This window comes from Heterocephalus glaber, unplaced genomic scaffold (genome assembly GCF_053883595.1).
Source record: "Heterocephalus glaber isolate CG9 unplaced genomic scaffold, H.glaber_assembly_v1.0 deba00000818, whole genome shotgun sequence".
Lineage (NCBI taxonomy): Eukaryota > Metazoa > Chordata > Mammalia > Rodentia > Bathyergidae > Heterocephalus > Heterocephalus glaber.
In genome coordinates this window covers 584,417-606,596 of record NW_028258164.1, presented here as the reverse complement: position 1 = coordinate 606,596, position 22,180 = coordinate 584,417, and the positions used below count along the sequence as shown (strand labels likewise).

At 36.6% G+C, this 22,180-nt stretch overlaps 1 protein-coding gene and 1 pseudogene across 5 annotated transcripts in view; both read right to left on the bottom strand.

Annotated features, from left to right (window-relative positions):
• The window catches only part of Kcnq5 (potassium voltage-gated channel subfamily Q member 5), a 478,936-nt gene that overhangs the window by 173,553 nt on the left and 283,203 nt on the right, over nucleotides 1–22,180 (bottom strand). The window lies entirely within an intron of this gene.
• On the bottom strand, nucleotides 19,477–19,556 carry LOC147828917 (U4 spliceosomal RNA; annotated as a pseudogene).

The following is a 22,180-nucleotide window of genomic DNA, read 5'->3' as shown; positions in this document are numbered from 1 at the left end:
AGTCTCCTTTCTCCAGCATGTGGCTCTTTCTTAATGACACTTTTATTTCTTTTTAAAGTCTAACCTCTTTTGAGATTCTTATCTGCACCATCCTACATTATAAGGATCTTTCTCTCTCTACACTTTAGCAATTTTGAGTTTGCACTCAAATCTTAATAATAAAATATCGTAATGATTCCCAATTCAGCATCTCCAAACTTTTTCATAGAATTCCAGTACCTCAAGAGATTTTTCTATATCTGCTTCAAACAAGTATCTCTGTCCAATACACCTAGGGAGCCCTGCATTCAGTGACAGTCACTGGGCTTTTTTGTTGCAGGACTTCAGAGACATTTTCAACTTGAAATGCAGAAGAAAATGTCAGTGTGCTGTTTCCTAAACCTTGGAGGAAGAACGCTGTCTCTCTTATGATAACTTAAGGGATGCAATGTTTCTGAGAAACTGGTGTGGAAAAAGCTAAGTTCCTGGGAGCAGAGACCTTGTTTTTTATTGCTTTTGAGACCCCTGGGGATATCACAGTTCTGAAAACATCAAAGTACCCAATAAATATTTGTTTATAGCTTCTTATACTTGAAGGAAAATAAGAAGAAAGGAATGAAAAATATATTGAAAGATAACTATGCACTAAAAGCTTTTACCATATATTTTCTCATTGATTCATTTATTTCTAATTAAATAAAGGATCTCCTTTGTTTTAGATGTACATCTTAAAATTACATAATGTCATTATCTTTCACTGTACTGATAACTCTTTACCGAGGAAGGTTCTGGGGATTGATTATCAAATCACTTCAAGAACTTAAAAACCTTAATGTCTAAAATGTTTACAGGGCAAGAAATATTTCTATCCTTAAGGGGGATATAAAAAAGGGGGGGGGATAAACCCTAAGAGCAATACCATTGCATTTATGGCAGTTCATTTTCTATGCATGAATAGAGTCTGATGGAGAACTTCATAACCATCAGCTTGCTTTGTCACAGATGAAGGAAGCTGAAATTTCATTCTATACAATGAAATGTGCAATAGAAGAAAATATTGTATCTTAAATATATATCTGTCATTGTATATCTTCCTCTGACTTCTACAAGACTTTAAGCGAACCAAATCTCGTACTTTATCTAACTCCTTCCAAAAGGAGCAAGTCTTCAAGCAATAATTGAGGAAGCTTTAGTGAAATCAGCTATTGGTAACTCCTGCCAATCATTTGGACAGCTGCTAAGTTACAGGGAAATGCTAGGACCCAGGCAGAGTCCCTGTGGACTAAGTTCTTCATTTGGGGCATTCATCCCTACCCCACAGTGCTTCTTTTCCCCAGCTCAAGATGCAGTCATACATTTCAAATTGAACACAGTCAGGTTTCCGTTTACCTAATGAAAGTTCAGCTTTAATAGAAATATTTGAGTGTCACCACAAATTTAAGGGAAAGTTACCTTTTAAAATACTGTTTTTCTTTTTATAATGGAAAGACTAGATAAGAGTTTCTGATTCTATGCTAGGTGGAAATATTTGACTTCTTAATAATATACTTCAACTAATGAAGAAGGAAAATAATGTATTTGTGAGATAACAATAAGAAGTTCCAGTAGGGCTTGGGATGACATTTCAAAGTAGTGCAGAAGCTGTCTGACTTCTGTAATTGGTCAGGACCGCACAGGAAGAGGGATTGTGGAGGGAAGCAAGCTCACTGGACCAGATGGCTGCACCTGCCTGGATCTGACCTGGCACGTGGCTCTAGGTGGGCATTTACTCTTCCTGGATGGAAACAGCATTTGTCTTCTGTAAAAATGAGAGGTTGATCTGAATCAGCTCAAACATAGCTTTACAATAAACTTAAATTCATACATTACTCCATGTAAAAGCGTGTTGCAGATCTGTTCATGCCTAGACAGAGGGATATTCTACACAAAGCATGTCATTAGGTGCTGCTAGCTTCCAAGCAATACAATTCTGTTGTAATTAACTCAGTTATGACATATTCAAATTTTAAACGATGATGTCCACATCTAGTAAATAAAATCTTATTAGGAGCCTGATTGTTAAAAGTTTGAATTGAAAAACATAATATATGAGGCTCCAGTGGGTAATAACTCTGGAGACTATGGGACATTTTTTTCTTCTGTAAATTGTTTGACACTTGGGGATGGTGGACAGAACAGCAATAAGAATGTCTGCTCAGATCATAGATTTCATATTCTCAACCATGCCACAATAGTTCATGAGGAAATACTGGGATGATGGCTCCAAGAAGGAAAACAAAAACATAAGACCCAGAAGATACATCTCAATCTCATTATTTGCAGTTGTTATAGTCTGTAAAGTTTCAGCAAACACTGAATTAGCAAATGCCAAACTATTGCTCCTCGGAAAAGTGCAGAAGCAGGCTTCTGCAAGCCTCTGGTCACAATAGTTTCATTAGCTGGTCAACACATAAGCTGTTTTATGTGTGTTTTGGTCTAGTGATACCTCATTCAGTGTATCTGTTGATTCATTAATGTTGGATGCACAGCCAACAGCATGCATTATAGCTTATACCTGAAAAAGCTTATCTACTCCACATGTATTTTCACAGCCTTCTTGTGCTTAGGAACAAAATACAGTGCATTAGCATTGCCCTGGGGGGTCATTTAAAATAATGAGATTATCAACAGAAAGCATCAAAAATGTGAAAAACATGGCAGTAAATGGGTCTGGAAAGGGATGCATGTTTACCATATGAGAGCTGAAATAAAAAGGCCGTCTCACCTTATTCAAACTCAGTGGGAAGTCACACATCAGGGAACTACAATTTTCTTTTACCACAGTGTGAATGACCATGAAGATGCCATGAGTATTGATTTTCCTCTCACAGATTATTTTAGTGGTTTAATAAATTTGCAAATATGGAATCCATAAGTAATGAGGTCCACTTGTTAGTATAAACTGCATATAAATTTCAAAATGTGTAAATGCCTAAATACTGTAACTTCTTTATTTAAGAAGCAAATGATACCATTACCATTATCGATTTATGGAAAATACAAGCTTAAATAATACATTCTTATAAACCAAATTAAGGAAATCAATATTTATAGCTCCCATATGAATATCTTTCTATACCTTAATGAACATTTTAACTGGAAAAAGTGTTTTGTTTGAGAATCAACAAATAAACAGCTGCTACAGCAATAAAAACCATGTAGGCTGCAGGAGGCTTGTTCCTAATATTGATTAACAAATTCTTAGGCCACATCCTTGTAATAATCTATATGTAACTACAGAGGTCACCAAGAGGAATAAATTGAGCAATTTAGACGATGTCATCTTTCTTAATGTTTCACAGCTTACATTTAAAAATCTATAAGGGCATCATTAGAATTACTGAGTACAATTGATTGAGTAAATACAAAGCTTCCAAGCTACTCACTGACTGGAGAACTAATATAAAGGTAGCCAGGACAACAGCATTGTGATTCATTTAAATATTCTTTTTAATTTTCAATCAATGGAAAATCGTGGGGACTCAAATAAGGCACTGAAACTCATTGTGGCCCACTTGACAAGAAGCATAAGAAGCTCTCCATTTCAAAAAGAGAAGCTGTGATTAATAGCTATAGGTGTCTAAATGAAGGTTTCAAACATAATCTTTAAAATGAATGTTTTCTACCATAATTTAAGTCAGATGTATTTGTTAAAACAATACTCCTAAATTTTAGGTATTTCATACCATGAGGAATGCAGCTTCAGTTGATTTCCTATGGCATTTCACAAGAATAATCATAAGTGAAAATATATAAATTCAGTTCCAGCAAGACTAAATCATATTTTCAGTCAAACTTTAAATAAGTGTAAAGTCCCTATATGTAGCCCACATATTGTACTGGTCAGCCAGTGAGGGTTTTCCCCTCATCTCCATCTGAGAAATATCTACTTTTTTAGCAGACAAAGGTAAGGAACCCTTGTAAAACAGTTTCTTTTGGATCTGAAGTTTAAAGCAATAAATATTCTCACTCTCAAAGCAAACTCAAATAGGTCCGAAAATATTTCAGTCACAGAAACTCAACCAGCCAGACTGATTTTTTTCTTTTGTAAATATCTAACCTATGTGTTTGACTTTGTTTTTGAAGTAAGAAGTATAATGCTTTAGCTCAGAACTTGGATGAACCTACTTTTTCCTTAGAAAAGTGCAGTAATATAAATCTCTTTAGAGGAAGAAAAGACTCAATAGTGTCTTTAAAATACTTCTGAATGCAAATTATTGGTTATAGTTGGGCATCACAGAGCAACAAGCTTGAGTCCTTTCTGGAGGGGCAGTGTGTGACTCCGAGAAGTAAATAGGCCCCACCCAGTCCACACTCCCTCAGTCTGGAAACTGGAGGCTACAATTGGCTTCTTATTCATCTCCCTGACTCTCCGTTCCCATTCCCTCTTCTGTCATATTGTCTACAAACTGCTCCTAAATCCCTCCTTTGTTTCTGCTCACTTTTTCTCTGGGCCGGCCTCTCATTCTCAAGCTCATTTTGGCACCCTTCTTCAAGCTCAGGCCCAAAATGCTCTGGTGTCTCATCTCAGCCCATCCAAAATCCCACCAACCTTGCCTTCTCCAGCCTCACCCACTTCACTTGAAGTCATTTCCTAAAACGCTGTGGCCTGCATGCTTTGACACGGAACTGCAAATGTGTGTTGTTATCTAACTTTTTGATCATAATATTCTTGCCCACAAGTAGGTGATGTGGGTCAGCATCACACTTTATCCTTCTCAGTTTGAAAAACTGCATTGGCTTCAGAAGTGGTAAAGTATTAACAGTTTAGAATAGTCACTTTTTATTTCATGATGACAATATTTTGCATAAAATAATTTACATGGGAGCATTGAAATATAATGAGGAAACGTTTAAATATCTACTAACATTTTAAGAAAACAAGTGAATAGAGAAGTCTACATGACAAATACATATTTTTATAAGTTGAAATCACAGATAGTTTACAGGGCTTCTGAATTGCCTACTGTCAGGTCTTGATCATTTGTGCTAGTGATAATGTGGGTGAATATCTAGGGGGTCTTCGGGGCCCTGTCCCCCATATTCAGTCTTAAGCTGATAACTCTGGGTCTGACAGGCTCAGATGTCACAACAATGCCAGGAGAAGGGCTATGCGGTCAGGATTCTGTTGTCGTCCCAGCCTATCACAGATGAGAACTATGCACACACAATGTCCCATGCATAAATATTCCTTCCACTCTGGCCCACAGCTAGCATGTTTTCATTCTTAGTAGCACAATATTACTCTACATTATATTTATTTGTTTTGGAGTGTTAAATGAACTATTGCCGAAAGTTTAGTGAAAAATTAAACATACTCAAGACACTTTGCACAGTTTTGTGTTCTGGGATGTCATTCCTGTAATTAGATTTGTATTGCAATGTGAATCTCCAATATCTTCAAGTTTACAAATAAATTTGATTCAATAACTTCAGCGCGAGCTTCCCCCAAAGGAACTTTGTGGAAAATAATTTTTAAAAAGTTGTAATTTTTTTATTGTTAATTCCAAAATGAGAAAGTGGTGTTTATTCACACCTCCCATTTAGGAAAAGAATTCTTGTTTTCTTTAATGTGTCTGAATCTCTGGGTTGCCTCACACATTATATAACCAAAGGAACACTGCTTGTGAATCTTTACATTCAGATATGATGTACTAAAACCTTTCTCCTAAAATATTTTCATGGCATCCTTAATTGGTAGCACAATTTTCAGAATTAAGGAAGTGTGCTGCATGTCTTTGCAGATAATCCACATACTGTCTATGCCTGTTTCCTGCAAATATGAAAACCTGAGAGCTTTAAAACGGGTTGTGTTCCCTGGAGAATTCCTTGGAGTTCTTTTACTCCAGTAACTTACAAGAATCTTTCTTTTTCTTGCCCAAATATGAAAGTCAGTGTTAATTTGATGCATATAAATGAAACAGTGAATATGAAACAGCAAAAATGAGAGCCAAAAGGCCCTGGGCAAGATTCCCAGGCAGAGCATCTAGAATTGGAGCTCTCATTTTCTGGAAGCATTATTATTGTCCAGGCTGCCTGAAAGCTAAATGCTTGATGCATGTTCTGCCTCATAACAAGACCAGAGATTACTAAACTCATTTTCTCTGGCAACAAAAATCTGATTTAAAGTTCTCATTCTCCAGAGGGAAAATGAAAGGTATACTGGCTGGCTGGTAACATTCTAAATATTAAAATATAATTCAGAAGTACAGAGGAGAAAGGAGAAGGGTAAACATTTTCCAAAGCCTCACCATCACTTTGCAATAAATGGGTGGCACATATATAGAATTCCATGAAGTTTCGCATTTGTTGGTGTTGTCAGTAGAATGGCTCCTAGCTGTAGCACAGGAACATTAATATCTCTAAATGGATGGTTACCACATGTTTTTCTTTTTTCAGATAATGTATTGTCCTCTGAAAATGTAAGAAATCATAATCCTAAAGTGCCAGTTAGGACAATTCTTCCATGAATGGCCCAAGAATTATTACCTGATTCTTGACCTTAGTGGAAGGCCTGCTTAACATCAACTGAACACATGTTTATTGGATACTCAGTTGTGCAGCCTCATATGATTTCCATATTTTGTTGTAGCTTAATATACATGTGTAATCTCAGTTCCCTTACCATATTGCTCAGTATGGAGGCAGTGTTTAGCTTAAATAGCTCACAAACAATTTAAAGTGAGAACCATAGAAAGTGAGCGTGTCTTTGTGTTGGTAGCTGTGAGGGGAAGGACTGTAGAATGGGTTTTGGGCATGAGACTGGCAGGATATTAAATCTCATCAAAAAAACCCCCATGAAAGTGTTTGTTAATTGAACACAACATTAATTATGGACTTCTAACTATATGTTATATGTATGTTATTTGAGATAATTCATATCCTTGGTATTGTTATCCTATTAAGTCAACCACTCATGTTACCAACTAGTAAAATTAGATGGAGGTAGGGAGGCTATAGCATTAACTACTTCTATTGTCCATTCGTTTTACATTATCTTCAAACTGTTCTCTTGTAGTTTGACAATTCATGAGGGAAACCTAGGCATATATTGTTCAGCTCTCAAAATTCCAATGCCTAGAACTGGATGCCTTTTGTTCACTAAAAACACACACACACACACACACACACACCAAAAATAGAACACTGTCACATGCCAGAGATTCTCTGTCTTAGTTAAGGTACTGGGCACATATCAGCTCATAAGACGTTGAATTTTCCCTAAGAGATCTAGAAAACCAATGTAGTCATTCTAAAAGAGGGCTCAAAATTTTTCTTGTTCACAATTTGCAAGACATAGCATTTAAGAGCAATTGTTAGAAAGCACAGAAGTGACTTGGAGAAGTAAGATTAGAACAGAATTCCCTTCTCTCCACCCCAGAACTCCTTAAGGTATCAGCCTTTCTCTCACATTCTCTGTGGAAAAGGGCAGTCATGTGATTAAATCCAGTTCTTAAAGAACAGGAAAACTAGGAGACCGACATTCACAAGAATGACTTTTCTTTAGCTCCTAATGTTATAGAACAGGATGGCTAAGACATTTAATGGCCTCATTAGCATTCCCATAACAAAAACCAGTTCAGAAAGAGAAGGGAACAGGGAGTCATCCTGACCAGGCCTTTCCTTTATTGCTGCACGTTAGAATCATCTGGGGGAGCAGTTAAAGCATAATCATGTTCAGGCTTCATCCAAAGATGAAAGTAAATTGGAATCCTTGCCTAGGTCAGTGATGGCAAAACTTTTAGAGCTTTTAATGACACAACCCACTGTGGTACACATAGGTTTGCCACCATTGGCCTAAGTATTGGCATTTAAAAGAAGCTTCATACTTACGTACAGTCAGTTGAGATCTCCTATTCTTGGTTTACCCTCACTCAACTCAAAGCCTAGAGAACTGAGATCCACAAATTTAAGTGACGCGCTGAAGCCCTAACCAGAGCTGAGCCTGATGCCAGAGTCTGGACAGTGTACTGCTGTGGACTTGGATGCCTAGCACTCCCAAAACCTGCTCCTACTGGCTGATTTCTGAGGAACTTTGGATCGGTCTACTTTGCATAACTCTTTTATACATTTAGAATGTCTGACACAAGCCAGCAACCCCTCTAATATGGCAAGAGCCACATCTGGATGGGAGGGAGTAAAGCCAGAGTTTCAAAACTGCATTCTGATCCTTTCCCCTCTTTCAACCAAAGCATCTCAGGTCAAATCTGTTAAATATATTGGGATCCAGGTAAGACTTCAGGCCAAGATAAAAGCTAAAAGGAGCTTCAAAAGCACCAACTATAACCTTTCCCCAAGTCTTGAATACAAGGACATGAGTTCTTGTTTTGATATTGTTTAAATTATGCATCCTATTGTGAAATTCAAATATTTCCAAATAAAAGAGGTTATCGAGGGCAATTTAATAATGAGATTGCTATAGGATTTTGGTTCTGGTTTGGATCATTTTTTGATAACTGACTTGCTGTGTGGCTTTCAGCAAGGTTTCAGGTCCTCAGACTTTTAATATGTAAAATAATTATATATCACTGGGATTTCCAAGTGTTACACCAAATGGTGAATCTAGTTGAGAATTTAGCATATAAAACAAACTTAAAGCACTGGATGTATCTGACATGAAGTTCAAAATTCATTAGTTTCACTCCCCGTTTTTCCCTTTAGTTGAGAGCAATGGAAAAGTTTCTATTAAATGATGACATAGATTGTAGGCTAAACACTTTAGATACTAAACAATTTTAAGGCTTCCTTTATTTTGAGAACTATTGTTTTTGCACAAACTTTACGAGACATAGCCTTAGAAGCCCTATTGTTATGTTACTTTGGTGCATCACTGTGTTTCCAGAGAATGCAAAATAATTCAGTTTTGGAATTGTTAATATATGAGACATTATTCAAGAATTGGGTCTTAATTCTTCCTGTCTCTACCTGCCCCATTTCCCAAGTAACCCAGTCAATATAAAGTGGATTAAATCACCTAGAATATATATCTTCTTTGTACTAGAAACACGAAGTTCCTACTTCTAGTTTTAATGGATTAGAGTGAGTATGCATTTTGGCAGTACTCAAAGCAATTAAAAAATGATTTAAAAGGCAAAAGAACAAAATTACCAGAGATGAAATACATCAAAGTAATCTAGTTGCTCATTTTTTATTTAATCAAAAGGCTGAATTTGACTTTTTGTATTAACTTTAAAGAAGTATAAACTGAACAATTCGGAAAGTCTTTGGATGATTTATTCATGTTTTGTCATGTTTATGTACCCAATTTCAATTGAAATTTCACAATTACTCAGACTACACAATGATAAGAATGGATAGGCAGGCTCACTTTAGGAAAGATGGGTGTGAGTGATTGTACTAACTGCTAAAATACAGGGATGAAAAATCATGGAACAATTCCCTGTGAAAATAGCCTAAACTAATGTTTAGATCTGCTAGTACTCAACTCACTGCCAAATTTCCATAATGCTACTGACTTAGCTGCCTTTGAAGAACTCTGCCAAAAGACTTCTCCTATCTGGAGGAAGAAAACAAAGGGAAACCTTTTCCATGAGCTAAGAACAAATTTCAAGTTAACAGGATCCAGATAAAAAGGTAGTAACAGCTGACAAGGCTGGTAAACTGTGCGAGCTTGTGAGCTTGCACACGTGTGCACACACTTACACAGGCACAGAGCAACGGCCCAGATTCTGTCACATTCAATCCTGAGGGTCACCTTTCTTTTCCAAGCATTGTGTGCTCATCCTAAACAGATGTCAGACACAATTTTATCATGCAGATGGAACCAACCATTTAAATCCACTCACTCTGCCAAGTCTCTTTGGGGAAAGCCTACATATCTAGAAAAGCACATTTCATAGCCATATTATGCTTTCAGCTTAAATTCCTACCACACTATACGGGAGAGTGACATTTCATAATCAATGAAAGAGATGGGCAAGTGACAGTTTTCATTAGCATACACACACTCAGACACAGAGAAAGGGAGAGGAGTCAAAAATATTCTAAGAATACAATTATACACCAATTCCTTATCCACAAAAGTATAATTGTATGCCCAGGAAAGCTGCCTTAGTTATTTCAAATTACTTTCCTGCAACATTAGTTTGTACTTATTTTTACCCATTCTCCTGCCCCCCACCATGCTACCTAACTTCTGGCTTCTGCCTCCTCCCTCTTATACATACAATTTTGTCTCTAACAGAATGGTAGCCATACAGGTCTCCATGTGACAACTTGATTTCTCAGATGGTACTTTCTAAAAAAAATCTGCAGTTGGAAGCAGAAGGTTGGAATTGTCTTAGTGAATCATGTACTGTGTGACAGATAAGGAAGCTGGATTAAGTATCCGAAGATGAACTCAAAGATGTCATATTCTTACTGAGTAGTACTGTCTGCCAAAGAAAAATTGTAAAATTGCCAAGGAATTTTAACTCAGATGGCAAGAGCCTTTTGTTGATTCAGTTTTGCTGTTATTTGTTGGTGGGTGGTTGATTGAAATCTCTTAAATCACCCCAGAGAAACATTTGGGGTCTAGAAAAATGAGATAAAGAATAATGACTGTGCGGAAATATTGTCTGTGCTCCTTCTTACTAATGTGCCTATTTTCTCATTGTATTACCGCTGTTTATTTTCTTTATATTTTTTTCATTTACATTTTTGTTTACTTTTGTTTTGGATGGATAATACATTCTTAAACTTGAAAAGTCACACTGTGTAACATATCTGTATTGAAGAAGTCTTACGCTACTCCTGACTGTCTTTCTTGCTCCATAGGTAACTGAAACAGTGCACTTCTTCTGGGTGTTAGTTGAAGTAGGCACAAACAAGTAAGATTTCAGTTACAAGAAGGGATGTGTGTGGGAGGATGTGGAGGGGCAGTGCAGATAGGATGGGGGCTGCCCTTAAGGAGAGTTTTTACTCTATGACAAGTGGGAGAAACAGAAGTGACAGGTAAGTATGACTCATTGGATTAGAAGGTAGATTTAATCATAATGATGTTTCTGTCATAAGCAGCTAAGTTAGGTAGAAATTAATCTACAGTCAGAGAAGGACTGGGTTCTCAAGGAAATAAATGAAAAATAAAGACATCGGAAATGAGGCTGAAGGCCCATCAGAAGACAGCAAGGCCTCATGATAAAGTCATAATGGCTATACTTGCATACTTCTCTGAGACAAGCAGAACCTGAGAATATACTGTAATGACTACCACCTAGTCCATTAAGCCCAGATATGGACCAGACACCTGGTAGGTGACCAGAGCACCTGGACCCATCCCTTCCCAAACAGGTTCCTGTTTGAGAAGTCATAGATAAGCCAACGTTAATGATGTCAGCTATAGGCACTTGCTAAGCACTCCACTTCCCTATTGGATCAATGTTATCTAAGTGGCTGTACTTGGGTAGTTGTACTCACATTGTACCCACGTTATGACTTTGCTATATAAATTACCTTGGTGGCAACCTGCTCAGAACCCCTCTTGTCTCTCAGGAGCTATCTCCCAATAAACCTTTCCTACTCTTAACCTCCTTTGCCCTTTAGAATTCATTTTTCAACTTCAGAGGACACAAACTTGGTAATCTGACATCTAGAAGGTCAGGAGTTATATTTCTTCTATACCAATATTTAAAGATTTTATAATTTGTTGATATCATTTCTACAATATGAAAAAGATAGCAACTAAAATACACATGGGACCAATATGAAAGGACTTGGTCACATTTAGTTAATTTGAGAAATGAAGGATGAATTACTAGCTCTTACGCTGAATACTAGAAAGATCTTATGATTCACAATTTTACTGACTGAAATTGCTATTCTTAAGCAAAAAAGACTGGTTTATGCCCATTTGGCTGCAAGTCAGGCTTAAAATAGGAAATTGGGAAATATTTAAATAAATTTTTATACAAATACCGTACATCTTCACTAGGTAAAATGTGGTTCAAGAAAAATTCTCATTATGTAAGCTTCATCACCCGACTGGAAGCCCTATGAGGGTAGGGACCAAGTGTGTTTCATGCAGTTGATGTAATCTACAGAATAGCACTATGCCCAATGTACTCAAGGACAAATAATTGCTGAATAGATAGAAGAACAGAAATGGAAAAAGCCCCCTGGAAAGTTCTCAGTAAGCTTTTATTGCACTAAGGAGCACATCACTGGGTCCTTGGAAGAAAAATAAAGAGCAGAACAGAAACAGACTCCTGTTTCTGGAATGTGTAATCTAGCACACATATCCTACAAATTTATGACTTTTCACTTAAAACAAAAAATTGGGTATTTAAAGAAAAAAAAGCCCCCGGAATTAAGGAATTTTGGCAGCGTAACAAGAGAGGGAGTGAATGGAAGAGAAGAGTCTTCAGGAAGATCTTCAACAGCTTTGCTAATTAGAAAATGACTGAGAAGGATGCAGTTGCTATCAAAGACAGGGAATTTCCATGAAGGCAGAATCTGGCAATTTAGTTGTGAATCTCTCTTGCTGAAGCTGGAAACCAACTTACAAAATGGATTTAAGTTTAAGATTCAGCATAGGGAGCTAAAATTCTTTGTAAAGTTTCCCATTTTTCTTAAAGAGGTTTCACATCATTATTAAAGACATTTTATTCCTACAATTTTGGGATTTTTAAAAAAATAGTTGGGGAACTTTTAAGATAGTTTTAAGAATAGTTGGGGAAGCTTTTAAGATACTGTGGTCTAGAAGGAAAAGTTGAGTTGTGCGTGTGCGTGAGTGTGTGTGTGTGTGTGTATGTAATTCTGTGTAATTCTGGGAAGTGAACCCAGGTTCTTAGCACTGAGCTACATCCCCTGCCTTGATTTATTTATTTAGACATAGCCTCTCACTAAGCTGTCCAGGCTGGGCTGGAACTGTGATGATCCAGCCTCAGTCTCTCAGAATGCTGGCACTGCAGACTTGTGTCACCATGCCTAGCTAAAAAACATATCAAAGAGAAAAATATTTGTTAGACTGAACAGAATGGAAAAGCTGTTGGTTCAAGTGGAGTGAGAGAGTACTGGCTGTTTGTGTTGACTTTGTGTGTGTTTATATACGTGCACAAATGTGCTGTTGGACTTTGAAGACAAATCACTTACTCTTATTCAACAATACTTCACTAATTTCACTGAATCTTTCTTTGCTTCCATTTCACTACCAACCCTTTTTACCTTCAACTTTGAAAGCTTATATTTTTTCCCTCGTGCACAAACTGTCCTTTGGTAATGACCTCAGTGTACCAGGCAAAAACACTATCCTTTCATATCTAGCTGGAGGTATCATAAACCAAACTAATTTCAGAGAGGTGTCTTTTTATTTTATTTGGTGGAATGTTAATTACTTTTTCCATCTGATTCCTTCAATCTGTCATTTAATTTAACAGATAGAATATGAAATTCTTAAAGTATATAAGCATATTACTCTATATTCTTCAGGAAGGAGATCAGCTTTGCCATGAGCTAAAATTAAATGTTATTTTCCCATTGTTCTAGGTACATAGTACTCATCTCTAAAAGGCATTTGCTCTCTGGGATGTTCTCTGAAAAATGACTTTGGATTAAAATATAATAAAAATACTTAATAAAAGCTGGCCATAGGTATATGCTTCTATAATTGCATCTCAGGGAAGATTTCCATAGTAGAAGGCTATTACATTAAATTAAGAGGGAATTTTATTTTGGAGAAGAGGATCTAGAAACAGCAAGAGAGTTGAAAATTCTGATTATTGAGAGAATATCCACTCTCTTGCACCGTGTTCAAACACTTCCTCTGCAGGTGAAAATACTCAGGTTGTCAGCACTGATTTTTTTAGGATTTAGGAAGAAGTAGAGGAACAGGAAATAAGGCTCCAGTTTCCAGCAAAACAATCAGCACTGTCAGATCTAAAAAGCAACAACAGAAAGGGCTAGTCAGGATTGTTTGATATGTAATCTAATCATTAATAGCAACTTGACTTGACCCAACTTTTACAGTGTTCAGAAAGTTACATCTGGGTGATTGGTCCTTCTGACATCATAGTGGATGAGGAGTCAATATTTGGGTTTCTCTCTTCCATTATATGGCCCTCCTGCAAGTTCTGAAAACATACCTGTAGAATTCAAGAGCATACTGGGTTGGAGTTGCACTACCATCCCACCCTTGGAGTCCTCCTGTCCTCCACTTCCCTGGGACACTCACAGAGCTGTGGACTGATTGCCCTCACCAGTGTGGTGCTGTCTTAGTGATCGCTGTCACCAGGTGAGCACAGAGCACAGCAGCTGGCTCCTGCCACTCGAGGTAATGACACAGCTGAGTGGCTCTGCTGTGGCCTGTGGTGCCTGTGAACGGAGACAAGTTTGGATTCTTACCAATGGGTTGAGCTTGTCTTTCATACATGATATAAATGGGCAATAATCAGTGGGAATTTTCTGCCTGATTTTAGACAAGGATTTTAATTTTCTATTTGGTGAAGCACTAGCCTCATCAGCTCCCTTCAGTGACTTCAGCCTGCATCCCAGCTCCAAATGAGTGATTCAGTGCCGAGGGTGATGAAGCCCTGGGCAGCAGATAATCTTTTAATCAGGTTGTTTACCAAGATTGGCTGCTACTAGCGTGTCATAAAAAAATTATATAGAGTATTCTACCAGTTATTATCACAACTATTATCAAGACTGCTTCTGAGACAGGCAACCAGGAATCAAATTTCTAGTGGACTTTGCACGTACAGGTCTTAGTTTTTTGTAGCTATTTTTGATTTTCAGTGATGTGGTTTTCCAGGATCCTGCTGAAAAAAAATAATCAAAAGGAATTTCTGTAATATTCTTACATTAATTCTGCTGCTGAAAGAATAAACGCACATTTCTTGCATTTCCTTTGGGGATTTGAAAAGTGTAGGGAATTTTGAATAAAATATTGTGCCAAAATGGAAGAGGAAAAAGAGATGGAGGGAGGTGAATGAGAGGGGAGAGGAATGGGATGAAGAAAGAATTAACGTGTTATGCATATCAACTCTTTGCAAGGAATGTAATCATTACACACTGCAAACATGTATTAATAAAAAATAAAAACTGAAAAAAAGTCACTTGGAACTTTGTAAAAGAAAAAGATTGTCCAACAGAGTTTTGAATACAAACAACTTTGAGAGGGTAGTGTTTGTGGAAAAAAAGAACTCATTCTTCCCTCCTAAGTATAACATTAAATTTATAACTATCTTCAAAAACAAACTGAGTCTATTGAGGGATTTGGAAGGGTAAAGCAAATATTACTGCCCTTGTTTCCTTGGTAACTTTTTTGGAAGTAGCTGGGAAACTTATTTCTATCACAATTTTTAAAGAATAATGAGAAGAATGATTTATTCTTTATTGCAGAAATCTCCACATTTTATTAAGCAAAAGTGCCAAAATTGAATATGATCATGTCTTACCTGCGGTGTATGTGAAAATGAGTGCAATGTGAATTTTAAAGCTATACCAATAAAGTTAATTTTGTAGTTTTTAATGTTCACATTACAATACGAATATGGACTATAAACTCAGAAATCCATCACACTGAGTGGTGCTGCTGTTTCACAATCTATTTTAAAGAAATGAGAGAGACACAAAAGTCCAAAGATATTTACAGCTGTCCTTGCCAGTTACTGTACGAGGGGACTCTGTCCCAACATGGCGGATCCAAGAGTCCTGCTCCACTTTAATGGCTGGAAATGCTCTTTGCCACCTATAATTCTATTTTGTACCCTCTGGCTCCAGACCAGGAAAATTGAGTGTTACAATATCTTGAAGAGAGGAAATAATACTTCCACTATTCATACTTCCTATGACACAGCACAGGAAGATGACTTTGATAATGTTGTGGAGAATTAATGTTAATTGTTATTTCCAGTCTTGAGCATGCTTCTGAAAAGACCAAAGGTCTTATATCTGGATTTTACTTTAATTTTAAAAAGTTAAAAATAAATGTTCCTTTCTGTCTTGTCCTGAATGAATATAAGTAAATGTGAGCACTGCCAAGTCAAATAACACTACTCTAATCTTTGTTCCAATACAGTAATCAGAAAAGAGTAGGAAAATAAAAAGTAGAAAAGAAACGTTTTGGTTTTTTTTTTTTAGGGAAGGGAATAGAGGCTTTATGAAGACACTATATGCACATTTGTTGACTGTCTAAAATGCCTTGGGCCACAGACCTGCTAGCATCATCTTCTACTGAATTAGAAGGAAATAATGTTGTAGAGATTGATTATTAAAATAGTCACATATAAAATCATCACCGTCTCATAAAACTCAAGCTCTTTCAGGCTTTCCCTCAAATCTGTTTAAGGAGAACCAAAATGAATGGTTGGCATGCATAAGTCTATTAGTCCACCAAGTATCCTAAGTACTGATATACAGAAAACAATTTCAGGAAATATTTTTCAAAAATACAAAAATACATCACATGAGGGTAGGTTCAAGTACATAAAGACAGTATAAAAACCATCTCCATTTATTTTTCCCCTAATACATAGCTTAAGAGAAAAAATTAATACTGACCATACATCCATTAAAAGGAAAGAAAAAGGACTGCCCATTTCACAAGAGGAAGGAAGCTGAACCCCAATAAAACAACTGCTGTGTTAATCGAGTAGCCACTAGGGGCTGGCTGTGCGTGCAGTCAGCTAGATGAGAGAGAACAAGCTGTTCTGAGGACTGTCAGTTGAGTTGGTTTGAAAAATGTCTTGGCCTTTTGTAAAGCCAATAATGTATTGTTTAATCTTAATAAGAATAACCTCATGGAGCTTTAACAAATCTCCTACAAAATTGTAGCATGGTTAATCAAAGTTCAGACCAGCAATTATTTTAAAATTATTTGACTACCATGAAATTTGGCCCTGAGTTGTTGGAGAAGGTTGTAATTGCTTTTTAAATTGACATGGGTGCTTCTTCAATTGATTTTTTTCTTTTCTCTGGGAAAGTCCGGCATGTTAGTCAGTCTTCATAATCTGTGTAATTAGATCCATAAGGCTTTCGTGAGGTTGTCATTTTTAATGGTTGTTTATAATTTTACTGTTTCTGAATTGTACAGAAGCCAAAGCTCTAGATATAGTATTCTACTGCATAACAAAATGAACTATAAGCTATCTCCTTGTCACTTACCTGTGTAGCATTCCAGACAGATATGTTCTCTTTGGCTACAATGAAAGATCTCACTATTTAATATTTGCCAGAATAAATGTAGACATTTTATATGTAGAGGAAGATACTGGGAGGACTGTTTAACATACATTACTTTTTTTTTGTTTTTAAAATACAGAAAGATAAACATGAATTTTCTAAATGTGGTCAATCATATCTATTAGGATTTTTTTTCTCGTACCAGGGATTCAACTCAGGACCTTGTGCTTGTCAGGCAGGCACTGCACTGCTGAGCTACATCCCAGCTCCTCTGTTAGGATTTTATACCAAAAGTGAGAAACATTTTAACACTTTCTTTTTGCACTGGAGATGCACCAGTGATCCTTTGATAGTCCAGATCAGTAGGCAAAATGATACTTAACCCCTCTACCTTAGTTACAACAATCCATGACCTATTATGTGAGCATAGAGTCTTTTGTGTTGTGTTTAGCACTCCAAACTTTGCCCTTCCTCTATGAAGCACAGTTTATAATAAATATTTTTTCATGTTGATAACTTCAGATACTACAAACTTCCCTCCTTAGCATCAGAAGAGTAAATTAAAGACTGCTTGATCTCAGGTTTGTGGTGTGGAAAAATGTCTTTTTCATATTTAAAGCTCAGCAGAAACAGCATGTCAAGTAGAGCATATATATTAGTTTCAATACAAGAAAATGAATCTTTACCTATTTTCTGTAAATATCATTTAAAAATATTAGCTATAAAAGCCTTTGTACAATATCCTGCCAGTTCACTAGTACACTTACAAGTTAATATAGAGGTTCAGAGGTCAGTATGGTGTTAATCATGTACTGGGGATATAGTTAAAATAATCACCTGTGGAGAACTACAAGGAAGCAGCCTAGAAATATGAGAAGCTGTGACATTTTGCCCCACTGGAAGATCATTGGAGGCAAAGTGGGAGGGGCTACACATTGCATTGTGGAGCTCTGTGTAGGTCTCAGCCCAGTGCTCCATTCATATGGGGAAAATGAGAGGAAGGAATCCTTCTCTCCCATATCTCATAAGTGAGTAAATATACTGGAAAAACTCTAAAATTTCCATGCACAAGTTCTTTTATAGTCAAAATACAATTAACAGCAAAATGAGAACTTTACCCACAAGTCCATATTTATTTCCTTAGTCATCTTTGATTTTCCCATTGGATTTAATAGGAATTTAGGTAGGGAAGAAACAAATAAATTCGATTTCTTAGAAAGGATAGCTAAATTCAAGGGGGAGGAAGGGAAGGGAAAGTAAAAAGAATTAAGATGTGTTATGCACATGTACCAATAATCATTATGTAATGCAAAAACAAGTATTAATAATGATAAAATTTAAGTAATAAATCAAAGTTGTACAAAACTCTTCACAGGCTTTTGATTTTTCTCCACTCTTTCCACAAATAAATGCATAGGTTTTCCTTATGTGCACATAAAAATGAAGCACTTCAATAGCAGTTAATTGCTCATGACCTATTAAATAAGCAGTAAGACTTGCTTGACTAAGATTAGTCTTGTTTTTTTGGTTCAAATTCTGCTCTTCTAAGAATTATAATGTGTAATAAATATTATTTGATGATGGTGATGACTATAAATGGCTTATCATAAAATGAATGGGGAAAGGTGCTAATCTCAACTACACCAATTATTTTTATCCCTTTTAATGGAATCATCAAATGATTTGTGAAAAATGTAGCACTTTGTCTCAGGGATATAATTGATTAAAACTTCTTCCAATGGCTATTAATTCAATGGCCTTTTGATGGTTTATAGGAATCCATACAGAAGGTTCTTTATGCTAATATAAATGTGATATATGTGACATCAGGGTATGTAAAAAAACCTTAAGAATTATTTTCTCTTGAGAAGCCTTCTAGTTATTAGCACGACTTCTGCTGGTGTGGGCACTGTGATTTCATGGTAAGGTCCTGACCTTGGGATCCAGCTGGTCACGTCCTGGCTCTGTTGTCTCAAAGTTATGTGACCTTCCTGAATTTCTGTTTTCACTTGGCTAAATGAGAGTTAAATATACTTACTTCCAGTGTTGTCATGAGGATTATACTAGCTTAAATATGTTAAATTTGTGAGAGGTCAACGTACATAAATTTCCTTTTTTCCACCTTAATTAATCTCTTAAGAATAGGTCACCAGAATTGCAGAATAAAGAAACTTGGCACTGTTAATTAGCTTGATATAATCATTCCACAGTGTATTCACGTATCAAAATATGACATTGTTCCCCGTAAATATCTATAATTATATTTGTCAATTTAAAGGAAGAATTAAGTAAAAATATATGTGCCTTTCTTTTAAACTTTTAGGTGAATAGATTGCTTATAAATTTATATTCTCTTCAATTAGCAAAAATTGCGCCTTGGATATACCTCATTGGCTATGATACTGCCACTGCACAAAGCTAAAGTTTTTTTTTTTTTTTTGGTACCAGGGATCGACTTTGGGACCTTGAGCTTGTGAGGGAAGTGGCGGAACCACTGAGATAAATCCCTGCCCCAGTATTTTCTCTTCAAATAATAAAATAACTTTAAACATTTCTTAACAAGTATATTTTTATAAGGATGAATTGTTTTTCCTTGTATCATCTAAGGACATAATCTGACACAAAAAGCTTTCGCTAATAGAATTGTTTCATGTGATATTGGTAATAGTAGGATATGAACAATTTCTAAAAGCACAACTGTTGGGAAGTAAGATGGAGAGTCAAATTTGGGTCTCAGGAATGCACAAGCCTCAGCTTCTGTTTTGTGGCTCTGATGACTCTTCTCCATGCACTGATGAAGAAAGCAGGTGACTTGAGGGACATGCGCTCCTGTGCCCTGGAGAAATGGGCTTAATTAAGGACATAGTCCTCAGAGAGCCTGCAATGAGTCTGCTCTGACCCTCAGCAGCTGGTCTGAGGGAGGTGTGTCCAAGTGGGCAGAAGGTTCCTCAATGGCTACCTCTGAAGCATAGCGTGTTTCCCAAGAATAAATGCTCCAGTTGAATTGAGTTCGGGATAAACTGATTCACTAGGAGGTAAACTCTGTGAAAGACAGGACCTGCTTTGTTCTGTGCTGAATGCCCTTGAATAGGTTCTGGAATAATGCCAGGGATATAGTAGATGCTCAGTAATTATGGGAACATGAACAATTAAAAAATTTACATTGTTTCATACTCTGGTGTATGAAGTTATTAAAAACCAAAAATGTATGATGGCCTTCAATATTTGTTGACCCCCCAAGATAAACATGAAATCCCACAAAACCTAGCCAAAGATGGTAGAGCAGAAAAAATTAATAGAAAATTAATATTCAGAGGGCAGGAAGGGCGCACAGGTAATGGGGAAAAAATAAGAATCAAGATACATTATGTACAGGTACAAACACCCAATGATAAATGTAAATGTATTGTACACCTAAAATGTACCAATAAAAGAACTTCAGAATAAAAAAAGTGTATATCATTTTTATAAGCCAGTTGCAATGAATGGTCATTGAATATTTAATGGAATCATACAACAGTCTAAGAAAAAGGGATTTAGGTGCACAAGCTCATTAAACACCAGGCCTATGTTTATGTGTGCAGTAGGCATTGTAGGGTATTGAGTCAGGACTTGATTTGGAGCAAGACAGGTGCTCTAAATTTATGCTGTGATACCTAGCTATTTCTGGGAAAGTTTAACTTTTTGTTTTCCCAGTTTCCTTATGTATGAAAATGGGAAACAGTAACTGCCTCATGCAGTTGTGAAAATTGAATGTGTAATTTAACCTAGAATAGTACCTTACCAGGCATGTAATACTCTCTCTGTCTCTCGTCATATCTCCCTCTCACAAGCTCACGGGGACAGTGCCCGGCACAAAGGACATGCTATGTAAATGTTAGCAATCATCATCATCATCACCCCCAGTTTACAGTTGAAGAACTGTTGCCCTGGAAGTAACTTGCCCAAGATCCCATAGCAGGTATTGAAACTAAGTTTGCAATGTAGGTTGTCTAACTGTAGAGATTGTGCTGTTCACTGCTGGGCTACTGTGTCTCCCCAAATGAATATACTAAAAGGGTATTTGATTTACTCTTTTTTTTTTTTTTTTTTTGGTACTGGGGATGGAACTCAGGACCTTGTATTTGTGAGGCAGGCGCTGGAACCACTGAGCTAAATCACTGGCTCTGATTTATTCTTAATAAGGATCTGCTCCTGGAATTTATTCAAGAATTTTCAAATGATAATTTGACACTCCTTAACTAGAATATCATTTCAAAGGTTTCTGATGAATAAGTACAGGTGTTTCTGAGGATTATTAATAAAAATATGCTATTATTTAACCCAGTTGCCTGATTAATTTTAAGGGCTAACACAGTGAAAAATGATTGCTATTTTCTGTAATTTAGCCTTCACAAAGCATTAGTAACTAAAAATAAAACTCATCTCAGTGAGATGAGCTTTGCTTTCATCTGACTCTGACCTATTCTTTGTGTTCAACTCTACACCTGAGGTGACGACCCTCAGTAATGGCTGTAGTCGAGGGTGTATTCTAGCAAGGTCAGCAGCAGCATTCTGAGGATTTGAAAAATGGTTACAACACATATTTCATTTTGAAAAATAATGTGAAGGGAAAAGCAGGTATTATCAACAATGCATACTATATTTAAATGGTAAAAGAGGAAAAATTGTGTTTTTTAAAATAACTACTGCCTCTTTAGTCAAATGAGTGGTATGATCAAGAAAAGAACTTTAAAAAATGATTATTATTGGGCATGGTGGTACAGATCTGTATTCCCAGTTTTCTGGGAGGCTGAGGCAGGAGGATAGCAGGTTTGAACCCAGCCTCCAGCCTGGGCAGCTTAGTGGCTTAGTGAGAACTGGTCTCAAAGTAAAAATTGAAAAAGGGATGGGGATATAGCTCAGTGAAAAGAACCTGAATACTGGGGAAAAAAAGTTTAACTGATTTCCAGATCTTACTCTATCCCTCTGAGTAGTTTAGCTCAGTAAGTGGAACTCAGATGCACATGCCAAGTACACTGTACTATGAAGTGAAAAGACTGAA